This window comes from Hippocampus comes, unplaced genomic scaffold (genome assembly GCF_001891065.2).
Source record: "Hippocampus comes isolate QL1 unplaced genomic scaffold, H_comes_QL1_v1.1 scaffold260, whole genome shotgun sequence".
NCBI lineage: Eukaryota > Metazoa > Chordata > Actinopteri > Syngnathiformes > Syngnathidae > Hippocampus > Hippocampus comes.
In genome coordinates, this window is record NW_017805378.1 from 499,909 (window position 1) to 520,230 (window position 20,322).

The 20,322-nt window shown below is 43.9% G+C and overlaps 2 protein-coding genes across 3 annotated transcripts in view; one reads left to right on the forward strand and one right to left on the reverse strand.

Annotated features, from left to right (window-relative positions):
- Positions 1-2,093, reverse strand: part of ntng2b (netrin g2b) — a 64,780-nt gene extending 62,687 nt beyond the window's left edge. The window contains exon 1 of the mRNA XM_019872139.1: positions 2,016-2,093. The gene's annotated coding sequence lies outside the window, so the exon portion shown is untranslated. The remainder of the gene's footprint in view (positions 1-2,015) is intronic.
- The window catches only part of rapgef1b (Rap guanine nucleotide exchange factor (GEF) 1b), a 158,244-nt gene that overhangs the window by 65,074 nt on the left and 72,848 nt on the right, over positions 1-20,322 (forward strand). For both annotated transcript variants that reach the window (XM_019872131.1, XM_019872130.1), the window contains one exon: positions 5,083-5,181. The gene's annotated coding sequence lies outside the window, so the exon portion shown is untranslated. The remainder of the gene's footprint in view (positions 1-5,082; positions 5,182-20,322) is intronic.

Sequence of the window (20,322 nt, forward strand, 5' to 3'; positions counted from 1 at the left end):
CATAATGACCTTATCTAACACATCTTTTTACACTTGCGAAAATGAAATGAATACATTAGCTTTTGGGTGGTAATATAACAGAGCAGTGTAATAATGTTGTGGTTCAAAGTTGCAGAGGTGAGCGCCCCCCCCCAACACACACACACACACACACACACACACACACACACACACACACCAAATGCAAATCACAGCCGCCCTAATAAATTAGTAGGATCTCATTCAAAAAATGTAGTCGAAAACTTTTCAAACCTATTATGAATGACAATAACTGTCAAGTGATTTTTTTTTCATTGGTATGATTTCATTAAAAAAAATTGACGTTTTGTATGAATATTAAGGGCTGTAGAACTTCATCCAATAAAGGATTGCACAATAGTACGTAAAAATGTGGATAATATCTATAATCACTAATATCCATCTATCCATTTTCTGATCAGCTTATCCTCATAAGGGTTGAGGGGCGTGCCCGTGCCTATCCCAGGCTTCTTCGGGCAGGAGGCGGGATGCGCCCTTCACTGGTTGCCAGCCAATCGCACGTCACACATACACACATTGACGAACAACCATCCGCGCTCACACCTTTGGGACAATTTATAATGTTCCATTTACTTGCCACGCTCATTGGAACATGGGAGGAAACCGCAGTACCCACAGAAAAGCCACGCAGGTACGGGGATAACATACCAACTCCATGCAGGGAGGCCAGAGCTGGAATTCAAACCTGTACCTGCCATGGGACCCTCGCCCCCCCTCCAAAAAAAAAACAAAATAACAACCGGCCTTACCTCTCGCTGCCTGGAAGCTTGAGTTAACTTTCTGGATCTTTGCTTCACTTGCGATTGGCCGGCCACCAGTCCAATGCCACCATACAGTGCCACCGTACCTAATCAAATGTCCCTCCTTGTATATTTAAATGGAGTCATATTTCATGCCTTTTGTTCCCCATATTGGCCAGATATGAATCAGACTGCGCGCCACCTGTCGTAACGTGTGCTTCAAACAGGAAACAGCACACGCACCACACACACACTACACGCATGTCGTGGTTTCCTAGCAACTCCTAGTTAGAAGTTTCATCTTGGAACCCGTGCTCTCTTCACCCATATCAGGTGCAGTCGCCGCCCAAGGTAAGCCAAAAATAGTCCCCCAGTGACCCCAAAAAAAACCACACACACACACACACACACACACACACACACACACACACACACACACACACACACACACACACACACACACACACACGCGCTTCATTCCAACAAGCCAGGCCCGTTGAGGCAGTCGCTATTGACACTACCCTCTTGCACTCTTTTTTTTTTTTAACCCATAACTTTCATTCTCATGTTTCTGGCAATGTGTGGAAAAATTGGATCTGATAAGACAATGTCACATGGGAAAATTGGTTTGCAAACATGGCATGAGCTGTCCAGGTAGTGAGAAGAAAAAAAGAATGTGAAAAGTCCTGTTAGTCCAACTCAACTTATGTACATTGCCATGACCTGAATAACTGAGAACCTAAATAAACATAATTTTTAGCTGGCATGATTAATGAAATTGTGACCCAAAAATTCTATTTGGGTAACAATATTCTTTATCCCCTGCGAAGAACTTTTTTGTTGTTTTTCATTTACAGTGGACGGGGTCGGGGCCATGTGAACCAAGCCCTGTCAGTCCACATATAAATTGAGGCCCATTATAAATGGACTGGGGAAATGAATAAGCCCCCCCCCCCCCAAAAAAAAAAAAAAAAGTTTAAAAAAATGTTTTTTTTAATATTAGGGTAAAATGTGTGAATGTGTGAATGTATCAATGTGTTCCAAATTGCATTTATGCAGATCCACTGTGTAGATAATATACTGCCCCATAGTGGCCAAAACGCAGACAAAGCATGACGTCACGATACAAATAAAATACCGCAACGTGCCATTTTTCTTACAAAAACAAACAAACAAAAAAAAAAACAGGAATTTTTGTTCCTAATTTATGGTGCTTGAATGCGGATGTTACTGTACCCTTCAGAGGTGGTGTGCGTGTGAAAGGCACCTCCGCATGGTTTGCATCGATCACCCATTGTGCGAGGACACAGACGTGGAGGCATAGTGACCGGCCAACTGCTCCACACAGGAGACCTGACACACACACGCATACAGAAAAGTTGTCTGTGTTTAAGTTGCATGCATCAGGCGTAGCGGCATACTGAGCAGTGTATTTTTTTTGTTGTGTCATCGTCCTGTTAACAAATGATTTGAATGTGACTAAATTCATGTCAAATACTATTAAGGGGTGACATCGCAAAATGTTTTCAGCACAGTGTCGCAGTGGGCAAGGCTTTTTGCTGTTTCACTCATGTCGCTTTACGGCAGACGTCATAGCCTCCCGTAAGACAAGACCTTGTAGGCAGGATCCAGAAAATTCATGAAATGAAAATCAATGAATGATTGGTCACATATTTCTGCTTGCTTGGAACAGCCATTTACTGTTTTCCCCGTGTCATTGTCTTGTATATGTCACACAGACACAAAATGAGGGTGGAGGAGAGGAGCCCCTTTCACACTGCTCGTTGTTTTCCCAGCGTCTATATGTGGGCTTTATTTTCATCGATGGGCGCACGTCTTCATTTTTCTGCCGGTGCGAGTGTGGTTCACCATGTCTGGGAATTTGTCAGCCCACACTGTGGCTTTCTGTGCTTTCCAGCATATTGAAGGCATTTTCTATTATACGCCTCGGCGCACATGACAATTTGGTGACAGAAAGTAGATGAGACTTTAGACCAAGGAAACGCAGGTCTAAGTTGTGGCGGACGTGGTGTAACTGATGGATTTGATCGAGGCTCACGCAGACAAATTCTGCTCTCCACTGATAGGTGTGGTGGATGTCATCGTATTTCATTCATTAAAAATTACAACAGCGTGCATCAAACCCTCTGAATCCTTGTAGAAATATAATCATAGAACATAACAAAAAAAACAAACAAACATTGAATATAAAGGGAATGAGAGGAGTTGCTTTGATTAGCCAGGAATCAAATCTGCTGTGTTCACTCCCACAATGGCGCAAACTCCCCTGTGTAACAAACAGCACTTGTCTAGGAAAATTCCAAAAGGAAGAAAATTCCACCCAGGCGTATTCTGATACTGCACTTGTCAGGAATACTGTATAGGGCCCTAAGTGTGTATGTTCAGACTTTGGAGGTAGTTCCCGAGCCATCACAGATAACGCGGTATTTACCCGCATTTAGCCCCTGTCACACAACCAATTGACGGCTCTTTTCCATCTCCAGCAGTAGTACGTCTTTAAATCACTTCAAATGCGACTGTGTAAATTGGTCCAGTGAATTGGTGATAGTGCGACTCTATTGACGATGACACCGGTATCAGATTTACTGCCTGTCGTTCAGCTGCAAAGTGTCGTGCACACCCCCACACACACACACTGCACCCCCAAGGAGAACGGGAGATTTACCGTCCTGGCGGCCACCATGCTAACAGCGTTTCAGCCATTATGTCCTTCATTAAACGAGCTGCCGAGGAGAGAGCGTGAGATTTATTCCGCTGCTCTCGGGTCAAGCGGGTTACAGTTCCTCCCGTCGGCTGCGACGGCTTTGTGTTGACTTTGAGAGCTTGGGAGGTGGGAGGTGCGATCGCGGGGGCGGAATAAATCCAGCTGGATCGATAGCAGCGTTTGGTCGCATTGATCTGCTCACCCCGCCCAAAAAGGTTCTGACCCTGCTGCCACGTCACCTGCGGATGTTAGGCATTCATCTAAGCTGCACAAACTGCCCGCCCAGTCGACTGGAACTGACTGTTGCGTGTGCGAGAAAGGTCAAGTGATGTCATCATTTAGGGCAGGAAGTGGCTCTTCAGCCTCTGCTTGTGAAAAACACCGCGTGTCACATTGTTCTGATTAAATAGTACATTTCCCGAGGTAGTTAACAAAGTCATCACCGAAGATGCAACATTTAGCATGCTTAGCCCCTTTCACACTGCCTGTAAAAGCTGCCATTTATAGCGGTTGTGCATCGACATTTATTTTCTGCCTTCGGAGGTCGTATCAGATTTGTAACAGACACTTTTTTTTCCTGGTATCACTGTTTTGTGTAAATGCACCAACGCGGAATTGGGAAATGGAGTCAACCCGTTGTTTTCCGCCTTTGGAAGTAATATCGGACTTATATCAGAAAGCCCAGCTCTTACCCACCTTTAACCCCTTGTCACTTTAGATTTTTCATACTGCTGTTTTGGAATATGTACCATCACGGAATGGGGGAATGAAGTCGATGTGTCAATTTTTTAATCTGTGGAGGTAGTATCTGAGCTGTTTGAATAGAGCTAACATTTACCTGCTCCTTCGGCCTTTTTACGCTGGCTGTCCTTGGAAGGTAGTATCAGAGCCATATTGAAAAACCCAACCTTTTACCCATTTCACGCCGCCTGTAAAATGTATATATATTTTTAAATATTTAATTTATGTATTACTTTTTAATTATTTGTGGTATCACTGATTTGTATAAATGTACCAACACGGAAAGGGGGAACTGATTTTCTGCCTTTGGAGGTTGTGCAGCTGGAACGGCAGACTCGCTATTTAACCTTCCCCTTTCATGCTGTCTGTACAAGCTAGCCTTTTTGCAGCTTTTTTAAAAATGTATCGATTTTTTTTTTTGTTTTAAAACCACAACAAAAGAATGGATGGGGGGGCAATTGTGTTTTAAACGTAGTATCACGTTTACAGTTATCTGCCTTAAAACCCCTTTCACACAGCCTGTAAAATAAACTTGGATTGTGGATTGTGAATTTATTTGTTTGTTTATTTTTCATGTGCATGATGATAACCGGTGTGCATGAGCTCAGGATGTGAAGTGGCTTTTTTTTTTTTTTTTTTACCATAGCGTCATTGTGTTTCGCGGTGGTCTTATTTTCGTCCCCCGGGGAACAAGGGGTAAATGTGAGAGAGCAGAGGTGTATAGCTAATGAGCCTTCTGTCTTTGGGATCTCATGCAGCAGGGTCACGGGTCAAGCTCAGAGATATGGGGCAGAAATGGATATGACAGATTGTAATGGTATTATGTGCTATTTTTAGGTGGTGCTCTCAGTTTACAAACACATTGACACCAGTGAGCGGTGCCATTTGAAAGTGGACCCCGAGCAAACTTTCCGGATGGACTGCAACAACGGAATGGTAGGATGAGACCCTTTCACGCTCGTGGTAAAATGTGGCATTTTCACATTTTTTTTGTACCTGTCATTGTGCTGCATAAATGTTCATTTTCTGGACATAGAATGGAGAATGACAGCGATTTTCTGGTCATTTCCCACCTTTGAAAGTAGTATGAGAGCGGTAGCAGTACATTCAACATTTATCTGCTTTGGGCCTTTTTCACGCCGGCTGTAAAATTAGACGCTTTCCCACCATTTCACTTTCTCTAGTTCTTATCATTGACTTATTACTGTTCGGTTGTGTGTTGTGTCGGCCCGTTTTTGGAGCATTTTGGCCACAGGCTGCTAAATACAAACACAAGAAATTGTAATTGGCCACCGCTTGTAATGTTCAACTTCTGTAGCATATCGTCCCATTTCCGGCATAAACGCTTCAATCGCCCAACTGCCGTGTGCTTGAACAAACAGTTGGGGTTTTTTTTGGATACAGGTACACATGAGCATCTGCTGATTAGCCACAGCAGTGCTGGTGTGCTTCAATAATTGCTTCGGTCGATATTTTTGGTCACGATACTTTACTTGACCCCATATTTTTCTCACAACTTTACTACTTTGTACTTTGTTACTGTACATGGGGAGTTTATGACGGTTTAAGTGCAAGCAAGATTTGAACGTAGCCTCACTTCACTAATCTTGTTGCCCAAAGCCACACCCCGGGCACCGGCGCAATTGTCAAACATGGCCATTCATAATGGAATATGATTATGAGAGTGCATAGTTGTGATCTCAGCGAACCGGAGGTCCTTTCGGTCTGCTTCTGTTTGCTTGTTTTGGCTATGCCCAGTTGTTGGCAAGCGAGGGCTGGCCAATTATTTTTTTTTTTACTTCACAAAGGTGAATTCTGTACCTCAGTTTCAGTAAAGCTCCTGACGCCAAGAGGTCAGTGCCAATCTCAGACTCTGTCTCTGCTTGGTTGTTTTTTTCTTGGCACGGTGGTTTCTTGTACATGAAATAAGGGGGACAAGATGGGGATGCATGATTATTTCACTTGTCATGTGTCAAGTCCGACAGACTGTTTTAACAATTATGAAAAAGGTGCTTTTTATTTATTTATTATTATTATTATTATGATGATTTTTTTTTTTTTTTTTTTAATTTGCAACCTCTCCATTTCAGTACAGTGTGCCAGTGCCTTTACCTCATCGTGATCCTTTGAATGTACTTTCCCAGTGCTTTCAGATTCAGGGTGCAAAAGGGTTTGAGGTTCCCGCAGAGGGTGGGAACTAAAGTGGGCGGAGGTGCGTCCGGAGCTTAGCCCCTGAGCTGCAAGATGATCATGTGCGGCGTCAGACTGCAGCACAGGCAGGCAGGCAGGCAGGCAGGGTTGGCCTCTCCTTTGCTACGCCGCCCGTGTAGCCGTTAATGTAAACACGATCGATACATTTGTCGGCAGCAAGCACCGCACAGCTAAAAAGAAAGACGCGAAAATGCTGGGCCATGAGCTTGAAATCTTCCACACTCATCCTTGCATGTCGGTGCTACGAAACTCAAGTATTAGAGTCTGCACGAAAATGTCATGGGATGGAAAGTCAAAGCTCACAGGCGAAGTGCCGATGACTTTTTCACACTTATGTGAGTGATTGTGGTAAATCAGCCACTTAGAGCCTTTCCCAAATTCTGTCTCTGAAGCCTGTTGGACTGAAGAACACAAAATTTGGTAAGCGTCTTATCATGAGTCGACCCACAAAAAAAGGTCTTTGAACCAATGCCTGAAAAGGCACAGGAAGTCAGCCATTTTGATGACTTTGGCGACCTTCAAACAGTACAGTGAAGCGCAATAGTGCGTGTTTGTAATAGCAGCACAAGACAGAAAAACCTGATCCTGCAACAAAATCTGCAATGGAAGTCAGCTGCCCGCACCGCTCAGTCTCTCTTTCTTTACATTTGTGTGCTCTTCCTGCTATCTGCCACCGCCTCTTTGTGCACTTTGTTAGCATCAAATAACCGGCGAAATGAACTAATGTGTCGAAATTGTTGCTTGCACACCTGCTCATTGAATCGATGTTACAGTAATTATAAACCTTCAATCAGCTCCTGCTTCATCACACATGAAGCAGCAACACATACAAGCAAAACATGCAACAATACTCACAGGCATAACCTGTTTTTTTTTTTTCTGCTCTCTTTGGTATATTGTAAAAATCCATACAAAATATTGCTATTGTATCTACAGTATCGCCGTGGCGTGAACAATAAAACATAATACAGCTGTGCTTTGCTCTAAGTGTAAAGAGACCACTTGCTGTTGACATTCTCGCATTCGTCTGTCAGAAAGCAAAACGTCAAATCCTCCCTTTATGCTTAGCTTCTCGATTTTAAGACGTTAATTGACACGAGGCTGGGGCGTCGAGTCAGCGTTGCGGTTTGAAGCTCTCCGAGGCATTCGCGCACCACTTAGCAGCCGCGATAAAAGCCGTAAGAGAATTATTGGAAGGGAGAGTGGGCTTAAACGGCGGTGACAGCCAGCATACAGCTCCCCGTATCTGCTAGTGACTCGCCGATAGCGTTAAGTAATTTGTACTTCATTTATCTCCTTGATATCGTAGGCTGCACGCACGAACACACACACACCCAGTGTTTCTCTGCAGAGTCACTAGATCATTGTCGCATTAGCCTCCGATTTCCCTGCAGGCACTTGTGGTGCCCCATGTGAGTGCGTTTGTGTGTGGACAAGCGGTGACTTAGACGGGCTGTGCGCTGGCTTCCACTGCTAATGTAGTCACAGGAAAGTGCTGAGGAAAAAAAGACACACGGAGAAGATCAAGTCAAATTAAGACATCTCTGACCCTTTGCTTCAATGAGCCCGGTTGTATGGCGATAGTAACGACAGTCTCGTGCATGATAAGTCAAGTTCTTGCTAGCACATGTTTGTTGTCCGCGCATTATTGGGCATCAACGAAGCTTCATTTTGTATCGTCACTTTCCCTTGTTCCTCGTCGTCGATCTGTGGTTCTGCGGTCGCTGGTATGACCGTTTCAGACTATCGGTGAATGAGTTAGCCTAAGCTAACATCATGAGGCTAAACCCGACTCATGCCCTTTTATTCAAACCATCGTGCACCGCGCGCATTTGTTTCTTGCGTCATTACAACATCCTTGTGGTTTTGTGATAAATGTCTTTTGGTCCAAATTTGGAAATGTTATTTTCGGACGTCAAAATTGCTTGTTGACTTAACATGTGGCGGTATGTTCACACAGCCGCGCGCTGGTCTTAGGCACCCATTTATGTCAAACATTGGCGAACAGTATGTACGGGTTTCGTAGAAGAAGTTTTTGCGCTTCTTCTCTTCCTCCTCCTCCACTTCATCTTCATCTTCTTGGAAGCGAGCGGCAAGTGTTTGATCGCAAGGCTTCTTCAATCTTTGGCTGAATCTTTCCAGCCTGGCGTGTGTTTGTGTCAAAACAAATCAAGCTGAGACAATCTCGCAGATATCCGGCAAAGCATGTCTCTTTCCAAGACGATAACGATGGGAGTTATTTTCACTGTTTGCGGGGGATGACAAATGTACCGTGCTTTCTACTCGCAGTTTGCGATAATGCCCCTTTCACACTGCATGGAAATTCTGCTTATTTTTTAACACCTTTTCTTTTTTTTTTTTTTTTTTTTTTTTTTTGGTGAGCATCTTGCTCTTCTTTATGAACGGTACCGAATGGGAGAAAGAAGGTGACGCGGCAATTTCCCGCTATCTATTTATCTAATCATAGGCTGCTGTGTCACAGCACGGTGAGCCCATTTAGCATGGGGGGGGGGGATGCATTCCAGACCCACACGCAAAAGGTGAAAATCTGCGACGTCGAGAAAAAGGCGTTTTTCCAAATAGTTTTACCCCTCCAACACATTTGAAGCAAACATTTAAAAAATTTCTTTAGCACCTGTTCTTTCTCTCGCTGTCCAGAAATGGGAGTCTATCATACGACATCGCGTTGAGGAAGCCAAAAGAAGACTCTCACTTGCGATTCTCCAAATAAGAGGCAAACTGTTCCTGCTTCAAGTTATTTATCCCTCGCAGTTCAAGTTTACTGTACAATTGACATGTGGAGCAAAAGAGAGACATTAAGCATTTGTTCAACTAAACCATATCAATTTGTTGAACAAGTTTGCTCGCTCAATGTTATGTAATGTAATGCGAAACACCATATACAGGCTAATACTGTATATATGTTGTGTTTTAAACTGACAAACAGCGACTTGCACACACATCGAAAAGACAACAACCCAGTGAATCATATATTCGCGTTCCTGAAAACGCGTCAAAGTCACTGTTCTGCATGGCATGTGGCTTTTCACAAAAAGCTCGTTTGCTCTGCTTTTTGGTCAGAAACTGGTGTCTTTCGTGAAAACGATCCATGTTCCATTTGTGATTACTAAAGATCGGAAAAAGGTTTGAACAAACTTTTTCTGGAGAAAGAAGAACGTTGGCAAGGAGATTTTATCAAAAAGTAAACTGTTGACATTTAGGCTTGAATGTGAGAGTTTTCCATTAAATTACCCACAATCCTCATTTCATTTCCATAATGGCCATGGGAAATATTTGGAATATTAACAAAACTGACCAGATGTGTTCCACTCTTTGCATGCCTGATCCAACAAAGACGAGTTCTTTGATTAACATGTGCCTCGTGAAGTCTTCCAATGCGTTGCTCAGTTGTCGTACGATCAGTAGTCACATGGCGCTCAAAAAGACCGCTTAAAATTCACCCTGCCTCGTCCCTCCTCGTCAATCAACACTAACGACATCAGAGACGAGTTTTGTGTGCACCCCGACTGAGGCTGCCAGAGATTAGTGGTGCCAGAAAATTCCCCAGGCCCGCCTCCGTACCCGGAAGGTCACTTTGCCGCCGGCGCGTTTTTCCTTTATGCCGGCTCGGGGGGTAAAAAAAAAAAAAAGGTTACGTGGGAGCAGCCGGCCAGCGTTCCTGACTAATGAGCGGCGGGAAGACGAGGTGAAAAAGCGGCGACCAGATTAGCCTCGCTGTTGTCCAAAGCTCGACTGTAGTGGCGCGACATCATTATCCAGTTCTCTTGCCGCCGAGTATCTTCTCCCGCTTTCTTATGGCCCCGCATTTTTCTGATCAAAAGCTACATTTGCGCGACTTATTTGTACCCTTTGAGGAAAAAAAGTTGACGTTCCCCCACCCACGTTCACTGTCTTTTTTTTTTTTTTTCGCATGCATTGTGTGCCTCTTTTCTGCTCCTCGGCTAATGACCCCGCGAGGCAACCTAGCGACAAACCGCGACGCAAAACGAGCTGCTAATAAGCAGCTGGCTCCCACAGAGGAACTGGTGTGTAGCCCTGAAAGAAATCAATGGGAACACATCCAAGCGTGAGCCGCAACAAGCCGATGAAGATCGCTGAGCTCTGATGTGGTCTTTTTTTTTTTTTTTTTTTTGGAGCAATGCAAGCTAAGATAAGGCAAGTGTGGAGATAAAAGAAGATACAGTTTACAGAAGGATACCACTGCCATCAGGGGAAAAAAAGTTCAGTATCACGTTGCAACATGGTACATTTCACATGTTAATCATAACGGCATAAGTTTCACGTTTTAAGGTGGAAATTATCACATTAAAACGAGAAATTTAGCACACACGAACATAATAGTGACTTTTTTCTGATGTGAACTATACTTCCGCAACCGTTAAACCAACCGAGGGTGTAAAGAAATATTACTGTAAAAAGTGTGTCGACATAAATAACAACAAATAAAATGTGCGAAAACTGGGCCAGCGTAGGCATAAAACTGAATACATTGGTAATGATTAGGGATGTATCGATTTTGTCCTTTTACACAGACTCGAAAAAATGCTTCGCTACTCCAAACCGATACCCCGGCCTGCAATTGATGCTCAGCGAAATGAACGATGAGCTCCACTCAGTCGGAGAATAAAAGGAAGTTGGCGGTGCCGCTATAGTATCACACTCGTAAATTTCACTTCAGTTGTCGCAGTCTTCAATTACTTCTTATTCACTGTATTTTGTAGATCACAAATAGAGGTTACATGGCAACCTACCACTATATGTTCTTTTTTTTTATTTTTTATATACTCTATGTACTCCTTTTTCATGGTGAACCCTCGTGTTCACACAGATGCCACAAAACTGAAATACAGGCTACATTTGAAGTCCCTGTAAAGTGAAAATAAATATCTTATAAATGTGACAATTTCAAGGTCATTGTTTTGCGATTCAGAACTTGTTTCCTCATGCTCTGAAGCTCCTCTTTCCTTGATCTCAAACACAACTAGTTTCTCCCTGGGACCTCTTTGCCCAATTTTGTGACATCACCATGAAAGAGCTTGACAAAAAAAAAACAAAGCATGACATGGAGAAATTTAATTCTAGGATACTGTGCGGGGAGGGGGTTGGTGGAAGATGGGGTGATGTGAGACGTATCAAAGATGTGAAAGTCGTAATTCCGCTTTAAATCTTGCACAAGATGGTGTGAGTCTTTTGATGGCGATTATCCATAAGTTGGCTCGGCTTCTCTTCGATGCCGACGCATACCCGCAGTGCGCATGGGCCGCCCACGCCGCCACGCCATGCTGTTCTCCCGTGGATGTGGACCCTTACATGGGGCTTTTCATCAGTGTGACTTGTATCCCTGCCACAAGTTGAGCTTTCAATTCGGCAGGGAGTGCACTACACCAGGGGTTCCCAAATGGTGGTGTGCGCACCCCTGGGGGTGGCGAGTGATCATGTTTCGCCTTTGCAGTCAATCCCCCATTTACCGCATGGGATACATTCCAGCCCCATCTGCAAAAGGAGGACCCCCCCCCCCCACTCCCAACTTTTTAAAGTAGTTTTTCCCCTCAATACGCTTTCAAAACTCACAAAAATAAAATGTTTACATTAGTCAATAAAGCCCGTTCTGGATCACATGAGGCCGAGTTACTGTGATGTGGCATTAGCCATCTTAGCCAGCTAACCTAATGAGGCTAGCTACTTAGCTTGTCACCCAAAATATAATGCTACTAAACGATATACTTTTCACAGAGCTAGCAAGCTTGAACAGAAACTGTTATGTCATGCTACTAATGTGACGCTCAGTAGCTAGCAATGAGTGGCACTAGCATGGTCAGCCAACTAAGCTAACGAGCGTAGCTCTTTTGCAAGTGACCCAAAATGCTATGCTACTAACTATATACTTTTCACAGAAATAGCAAGCTTAGCCAAAAATTAGAATGTTGTGCGAGCACTGTGAGACCTGCTAACCATCTGTGGCGCTAGCAACTTTGCCAGCTATGCTAGTGACACTATATGCTAAATAAAGGTATATTGTATTGTATTGTATACAACAGTTGAAAATTCAAGTGTTCGTATGTCTGAAATGATGAGCCGCGATCCAGCGGGGGGAACACTGTAAATCCTCATCAGGTTCAAAGATGAGGCTGCACTCTTGTGTTCTTGTGGCAGCAGCAAACACAACCAGTGCGCTGTTACTCAGCCCAGATTGACTTGAGCTCATTTGTCAACTCTCCGCAGTCTGGCTTTTAATAAAGTCACAGGGTGCAAGGTGCGGGAGAATTAGGCGGCTGTTGGCCGCAGGCGGCCATCGCGCTTGTGGAGTTACTAATACCAGTGCGGCGATTTGCCGCTTTGCTGTCACAGACTCGTGTCAACTTGTTCAATCACGCCGGCGACACAAAGACGGCAACGTTTAAATCCCAAATGAGTTTCTGGCTGTGAACTCACTCGCTCACGTCCAAATGTCTGATGAAAGTCTGATTTATGACCAAGATGGGAAATAGCACGTGAGTGTTTCTTGTTGCCGTATTAGACCGGAACTTTTTTTTTATTTCTCCCTTGTACACAATGCACGTCGTAGATCATACAGTACGGATCTATTGCTGAATTTACACTGCAGGTCCAGGTGCCCAATTCCGATTTAATGCTTGTATCAAAATTTTTTTTTTCAATGTACACTACTGTTTAAAAGTTTGCTCTTACTTAGGAAAGTCCTGATTGAAAGAAAAGCACTCAAGTATATACAAAAAAGTACTCACAAAAAAGTTTGAAAAAAACTCACGGTCGGGCTTTAATCCATGAATGGATCAAATCTTTACCTGGTTCAAATAAAAGCGGTTAACACTCCTCTTCATCTTGCTAACAATTGAGTAAGAGTAGCTTGTACCAGGAGGATGTTGGTCACTCAGCTTAGATTGTCACGCCATGTCATCCGCTAATTGCAACCCCAATACGGTATAGAAAAACTGGAAGTCACAGAAAGGCCTAGAAGTGGGTGTTCTTGGAAATTTGTATGGCTCAAAAATCTGTTGTGAATTTTGTCATTCAGCTGACATTTTTAAAAGAATGCAAAACGTACTCAAACATTCAATAGTTGTAACAATTGGGGGGCGGGGGGTCTTTGCAGATTTGAAAGAACTAATTCAATCAGACAGCAAATTAATCTGTTGGATTCTAGGATATGCACATCATATCTAGGTATAGTTACCATTGGTCACGTGACACTGAGACAGGAAGGCTAGCTTGCTGGCAGTAATGCAAATGTATTTACACAGAACTTTTCGAGATGTTTTCAGGAAATCCTAACTCAGTACAGATATCCGTAAAGCTTCTCTTTGGGTGCGCTCTGCTCTCTCCCCTTGCTGTACTGTACTCTCATTTCCCCTTGCTCTCCACCATCTCATTAAGGGTCCTGACTTTGCTGTAAATCCGCCAAGGTTTGATCATTAGGACACGCAGGAGGAATCAATCCCGCCAGTGGATTCACATAACATGCACGCACGCACGCACGCATGTATCTCCAGCTCCTATCAAATGACCTTGACAACTCCCGCTCGCTTGTAGATGAGAGGCCGCTAAGATGTGCCACCAACAGATGAAGAAGACTTTGGCACATGAGCGGGTGGGGTCGGCGCGGCGCAGCGCGAGCCTAACGAATGCCTCGCGCTAGCTTCTTGTTTAAGGTGGGATGACTAACGAGTGGCAGTCGAGGCGGCGCCAAACGAGAGAGCTCGTCGTAAGAATGCAAACGAGTGGGAAGTGTACACTCATGGCTTCCACTTTATCGTTTGCTAAAATGCTCAAATCCAACCTGATATAATACAACTGTCACCCCCAAACGAAGAGATAAAATAGAGACAGAGAGGAAGAAGGTCTACTTTCGCATCCTCACACTAACAAAAATGATTTGTTTAGAATTAGGATACAATATATTTTATAACTGCAAAGGCATTTTGTGATACTCTAAGCTCAGTGTGGCTACTGCTAATGCTAATGCGAGTTCAACTACATGGGACCATGTCTCAAACAACAAAGAAGGCTAAAGTTGCTGACCCCCGTCAAACCTATTTAGCTCATTAGCAATATGAAAGCGTTTTGCCTTCCAGGTTGAGAACAGAAATGGAAATCGCGTCGTCAATAAAACGCTGAATATTTTAATATTTAATGGAACTGCTTCAGAAAACATGCCCAATTATTAAGCAGTCCTGAAATTAATTTCAAGTGGAGTATCGAAGAAAACACGGGCAGCCTACTCTGAAAAAAATTACACAAAATCGAAGCGCGGGTCCGACATGGAGATACAAATCAAATCTTCACTTTTGTGAATTGTTGCAGCCCAAGCTTCAAGATGGTGACAATTTTTTGCCTGATTGCTTTCAAGAACAACTTCAAAGTCAACCAGCGTTCCACTTGGGATTTCCTGCTGTAAATTTTCATTTGAAAGTAAGATTTATACGTCTTAAGTTTTTCACTTTTTAAGAAAAATGTATTCCTTTTTTTTGTAGCGGGTATAAAACGCATGGATGGCGCGTTTGGCGTGTCCGATCGACAGCAACATGTCAGCTCCATTCCAAACAGCCTAATTAAGCTCCAGAAGGCGGTACGAGTTAATTAAAAATAATTCCCGACCACGGCTACGGCGGCTCGGTCTGGCCAAGCGACACCAGGGGACCGCTACGCATCGGTGCTCCCCGGGCCGTAGCTCGCACCTAATTAGCGTCGGAGTCCGAATATTTCAGCGCCAATTAACATGCCACTCATTCGGCCTGGCCGCTAATTGACGAGCCTCGTCCGAGGGCGCAGCGGCATGCACGGAATGTTTAACTGTTCTGTAATTAGCGGGTATCAAAAACAAAAAAACAGCTTGTTTTATGGTGGACTTAAGTGGATTTCCACAGGCCACTCCGCCGTGTCATCCCGTGACCTGTGCTTCTCGCAAGCAGGTGGGAATGGTGAAAGGTTCATAGAGGGCAGGCGCGGTAAATAGCCCATAATCCATCATGACTCAAAAGAACCCGCTCAATGAAAGCGCTCAGACCAGACATAATAATCCCGACGAATATCGAGGAGGGATCGGCCAAAGTGACCGCGTTGAATCACATCAAAGACTCCCGAGAGGCATAAAATAAAATACATATTTAAGTACAAAACTCTGGGGTAGGCCTAAGCATGTGCGGGAAATCCATTTTTAACAATATTCATATTTGATTGGTTGGTGTTGACAACTTGTGTGGTAACGGATGTGAATGTTAGCTGCCACTTCTGCATTTATTCACGTTTCCACCAAAGGCCACAACAGTACACTTTCGGATGACGATGCGATGCGGGGGATACAGTTACGTTTGATAACGTGTGGAAACGATAACGATTCCTGCCTCTTTGTTGATTGGCCTTCTCGGCGTCGTCTTCTTGCAGTTAAAAAGCCCTGTAAAACAACAAAAAACGTCTTGTCAAGTTGACACAACAAAGAGAAAAGAAATTGTTTGCAAGCCTGCCAGATTTGAATGAATAAAAAAATGGCCAAGTATATAAAATATGCCTCGAAAATCATGAAAAATACTGCCTGCTTTCCAACTGTAGGACACTGTGGACTTTGAAAACAAATCTTGCTCAACATTCACCTGTCAATTCAGGAGCTTCGTTCGTACATTATATGCTAAAGTGTGTAGGCTACTAGTGCGTTTTATAAACAGTTCCACATTTCCTTAAGTGTCCCTGTTTTGTGGGGACCTATGCACAATAGCGTGTTGAACGACCTCGCAGTGGTCGCTAGTTTGTTTGGTCTTTAGCATGCTATCTCATTAGCTCACGGGCTAGCAGACATAATAAACAAGTGTGTCTTTTGTGTGGATCTACTGTGGCGTTTCGGCTGGACCTAAAATTGGTCCACTGGCCCGCGAGAGCACTAGCAGCTAATAGCTACAAGCTACTAGTATTATGCCAATTCACTGTGGAGCCATCCAACTCACCATCAGCTAGCACCATATGCAAGAGGTGCATTTTTGGGGATTGACGGTTGAGATAGACCGTCATAGCACACAGTAGTTGTGATGAAAATAGGGCTTATATTTTATTATTATGTCACTTGCGACAAATAGCCACAAATAAAATTATGGCTCCCCAAAAATCCGGATGGCTGAACTGGGGTTTAATGCATTATTTCAAAAATTTTCTCAGTCTTTGCACTTATTTTCAAGACTTCTCTTCAAACATATTTCATGTATTTAGAAATAACAAAATGACTTTGCAGGGTCTTTAATTACTCTGGGCTTCTTCCAGCGGATCTCAGTGCTGCCCTTGGCGTGTTGTGGCAAAACATGGTACTACACTTGAATGCTCACAACTCTCAAGTTGGACTTGCCTGTACACTATCAAAGCACAAAAGGGAACAAAGCTGTCTTTTACTTAGTTTTAAAACTGTGTCTGGATGTGTCACCCAGCTGATCTGACACACGCGAGAGAAAGAAACGCCATTGTGTCCGTGTTGTGATAATAAAAGCACAAGTGTGAAAGCAGACACACATACCCAGACTATAAGGGAGCACCCCTTTTCCTGACACATGAAAGCCGACACAGAGTGGAGCAGCCTCGGCGGACCTCGGGGAGCTCTAATGGCCTCGTAGAGTGCAGTCAGGGAGAGTGAGGGTGAAGAGCAGAGCAAGGTGAACGCGCACACACAAGCATGCACTTTGTACACAGCGCTGTGAAAGCCGATAGAAAATGCCACAACGAACAGGAAAAAAAAAAAATGACACACAAGGCGCACTAACACACCCATCGCGCTGCATTGCAACGTCCTGATGAAGCTGCTCTTTCTAAAAGGAGCTCCGCATGAATAATGCAGTTTTCCTCCTCCTCACATGAGGGGGCTTCTTCCTCTTCCTCAGCAGCATTCCCGCTGCAACAAAGCAGCTGTTTTCTCCTCATCCTCGCAGCGCCTCGCAACTTTAAATCCAGTGGCGGGCCGTGCGTTTGGAAGTTGGGTCTTCAGTGGGGAATTACCCGCTTTAATACCCCGACCATCGCGTTGCAGTGGGAGAAGCTATCAGAACAATGAAAGAAAACAATAACTGTGCTATATACGTCTTCTAGAGCTGCTCACAATTCATATTTATCCAAAAGCAGGGCAAAAACACACTCAAACAGGGAAACCTTATTTTTTGATATTGAATCGTATGAAAACCAAAACATTATTTCGAGAAGGAAATACAGTAATCCCTCATTTTTCGTGCTTAATGGGGACCGGAATACCGCGAGGTAGTTAGAAGAAAGACTTTGAAGTAATTGAAATTGGTAGAAACTGTCCCACCTAGTTGAGGTTAACATAGGCTAGTACAACTGATTCCAGGGGCCCTGGGCAGATTACAATGACATGACAACACATAGAGGCAGAAATCTGATTGGACAAAACAAAATCAGTAAAAAAAAATCAATAAAAATCCAGCCACATATAGAAATGGAAGCTGTTCACTTCAGAAAATGCGACCAAAGGAAGCGAAAAGACACTTGGGAATAAGTGCAAACAATTCATGGAGCAAAATTAGAATTTAGCTTCTAAATGTTAGTTAGGTTGTGGCACGGTGGACGACTGACTGGTTAGCATGTCCGCTTCACAGTGCAGTGGTGCAGGGTTTGATTCCGGCTCCGGCCTTCCCGTTTGGAGTTTGCATGATCTCCCTGTGCCTGCGTGGGTTTTCTCCGGGTACTCCTGCGATTGGCCGGCAACCAATTTAGGGTGTAGCCTGCTTACTGCCCGAGGACAGCTGGGATAGGCTCCAGCACGGCCACGACCCTTGTGAGGATAATCGGATTCGAAAATGGATGGATGCATGGATGGAAGATGGATGAAAGGATATTAGTTAGCATAAGACCAGCAGAGAAGGTCCCGAACACCGACTACAAATGAAATCACCTCTGTCTGAAAGATTGCTTATGCACCACCACCATACCCGAGACTCACCTGACCAACACCCGTTCGGCATCATTTGAGCTTCCTGTTCCTCTCTCTCTCTCTCTCTCTCTCTCTCTCTCTCTCTCTCTCTCTCACTCACTCACACTCACTCACTCACACACACACACACACACACACACACACACACACACACACACACACACACACACACACGCACCGTGCCGCTCGGGTGCTATCGGATTCTCATAAGCGGGTGAAAGAAGAGAAGCGGAAGCTTTATGTTTTGTCGTTCACAACCTCTGAGGCTCGGCTTCCAGCAGCAAAAACGTCCACAGGGATGGGTGACCTTCAAATTGTTTTTGTTGGCGTGTCGAAAGCCAAGAAAAATACATTTTCCTTTTTAATAAAGGAATGAAGTGTTTTACATGTCTATTGATATTGTGAAGGAGTAAAAAAGTCGACTTTTCAGGTATTTTGAGTAATTTTTTTCCCTCACAATTTTTTTTTGCTTGTACAGCCACATATGAAAACTGCTATAGTGGTGCCCTGACTAGAAAAACATAAACATTTGGACTTGAAGTTGTGTGGTTTAGCGACAACATGAGATCAGAGAGCTGAGATATTTTGGGGGGGAAATTAGCCTCTGAATTACTTCATAGCACTTAAAATATGTGGACTTAGAATACCCCAAATGAAACTTATTACTTTTAAGATGGGATTTTTTTTTCTAAATGCATGCATATGAATATTCTCTGCTTTTGCATTGGAGCTCTTCTAGTGTCACACAAAAAGACAACACAAAATACACAACGTACAAACAAGCAAAAAATGCGAATCATTTTTCCTCTGTCCTTTTTCACCTAAGTGTCTTTATGTCTACTTCAGTAAAACGTAAGTACTGTTGCCAGCTTCTTCCCGGATTCCGAGGCTTATCAAACGTCACGTCCACTTCCATTTCCAAGAGTGGGAATGTCAGCAGGCCCGGTCGAATCCCGAGACACCCGCAAGGTCACTTCCCTCCTGACTGGTCGGGTGAGAAGTCGTGTGCAGGCCATTTTCATGTCGCCTCTCAAAGCGGCAGAGGAAAAGCTCGGCCCCGGCGGGATGGATGCGAAGTGGCACTGTCGCGTCCTTGTCAGCCCGGAGTCCAGCACTACTTAGCGGCAGCCAATTACATGTCCCCCGACCTTCTCTCGCGAACCTGCCTCCACCCCCCCGAAAACTTGAGGAAGTGACGGCCTATATTTTTTTCCAGTTTTGTGTGAAGCCCAATCACAGCCGCCCTCTGAAGCTTAAATCAGTAACTGGAAAACTGAAACCACTAATTAATTTCTATATAACCAATCAATTGCACAGCTCGCATCGCAGCCATTTTTTTCTCCACCTTTTTTCAGCAGACGCTCTCTTTTTTTTGTCAAAATCATAGCAAATGACGGGATTAAATGGGAGATTACATACGGCGGATTTAAACTGACCTCGATATCGGGAGGCCTCAGGGACAGGACAGTGCAAAGAGATGAAAATGTATGCCGGGTCAAGACAGGAGGGGGGCTGATCATGTAATGATGAGGCGAAGGCAATGGTTTGCAAAGCATCCGTAGCCTAGGGGGAAAAACTAACAAGCCAAAAAAAAAAAAAAAACATGTGGCTGTTCGGGATAAACGTGACCTAACTGGTACTTGGAGGAAATCGAGCAAAGTTTGGATTGGAGCTGTGTGTAAAAAGCCAAAGAACAGTTATTTAATCCTGTCCGTCACAATGGGGTAGTTCAGTGAAGGCGCCCAAATCTAAACCCAGAGTGTAAAAAGCCATTACAAAAATAAATAAATAAATTGCGAGCATTGGGCGGAATCCTCGTAACTCCAATTTGATCACTTTTCAGTTGCCAAATAGAGCAAGCCATTTTCAAAACTTTTGATTGGTCAATTATTTGTAAAACCAACACTCAC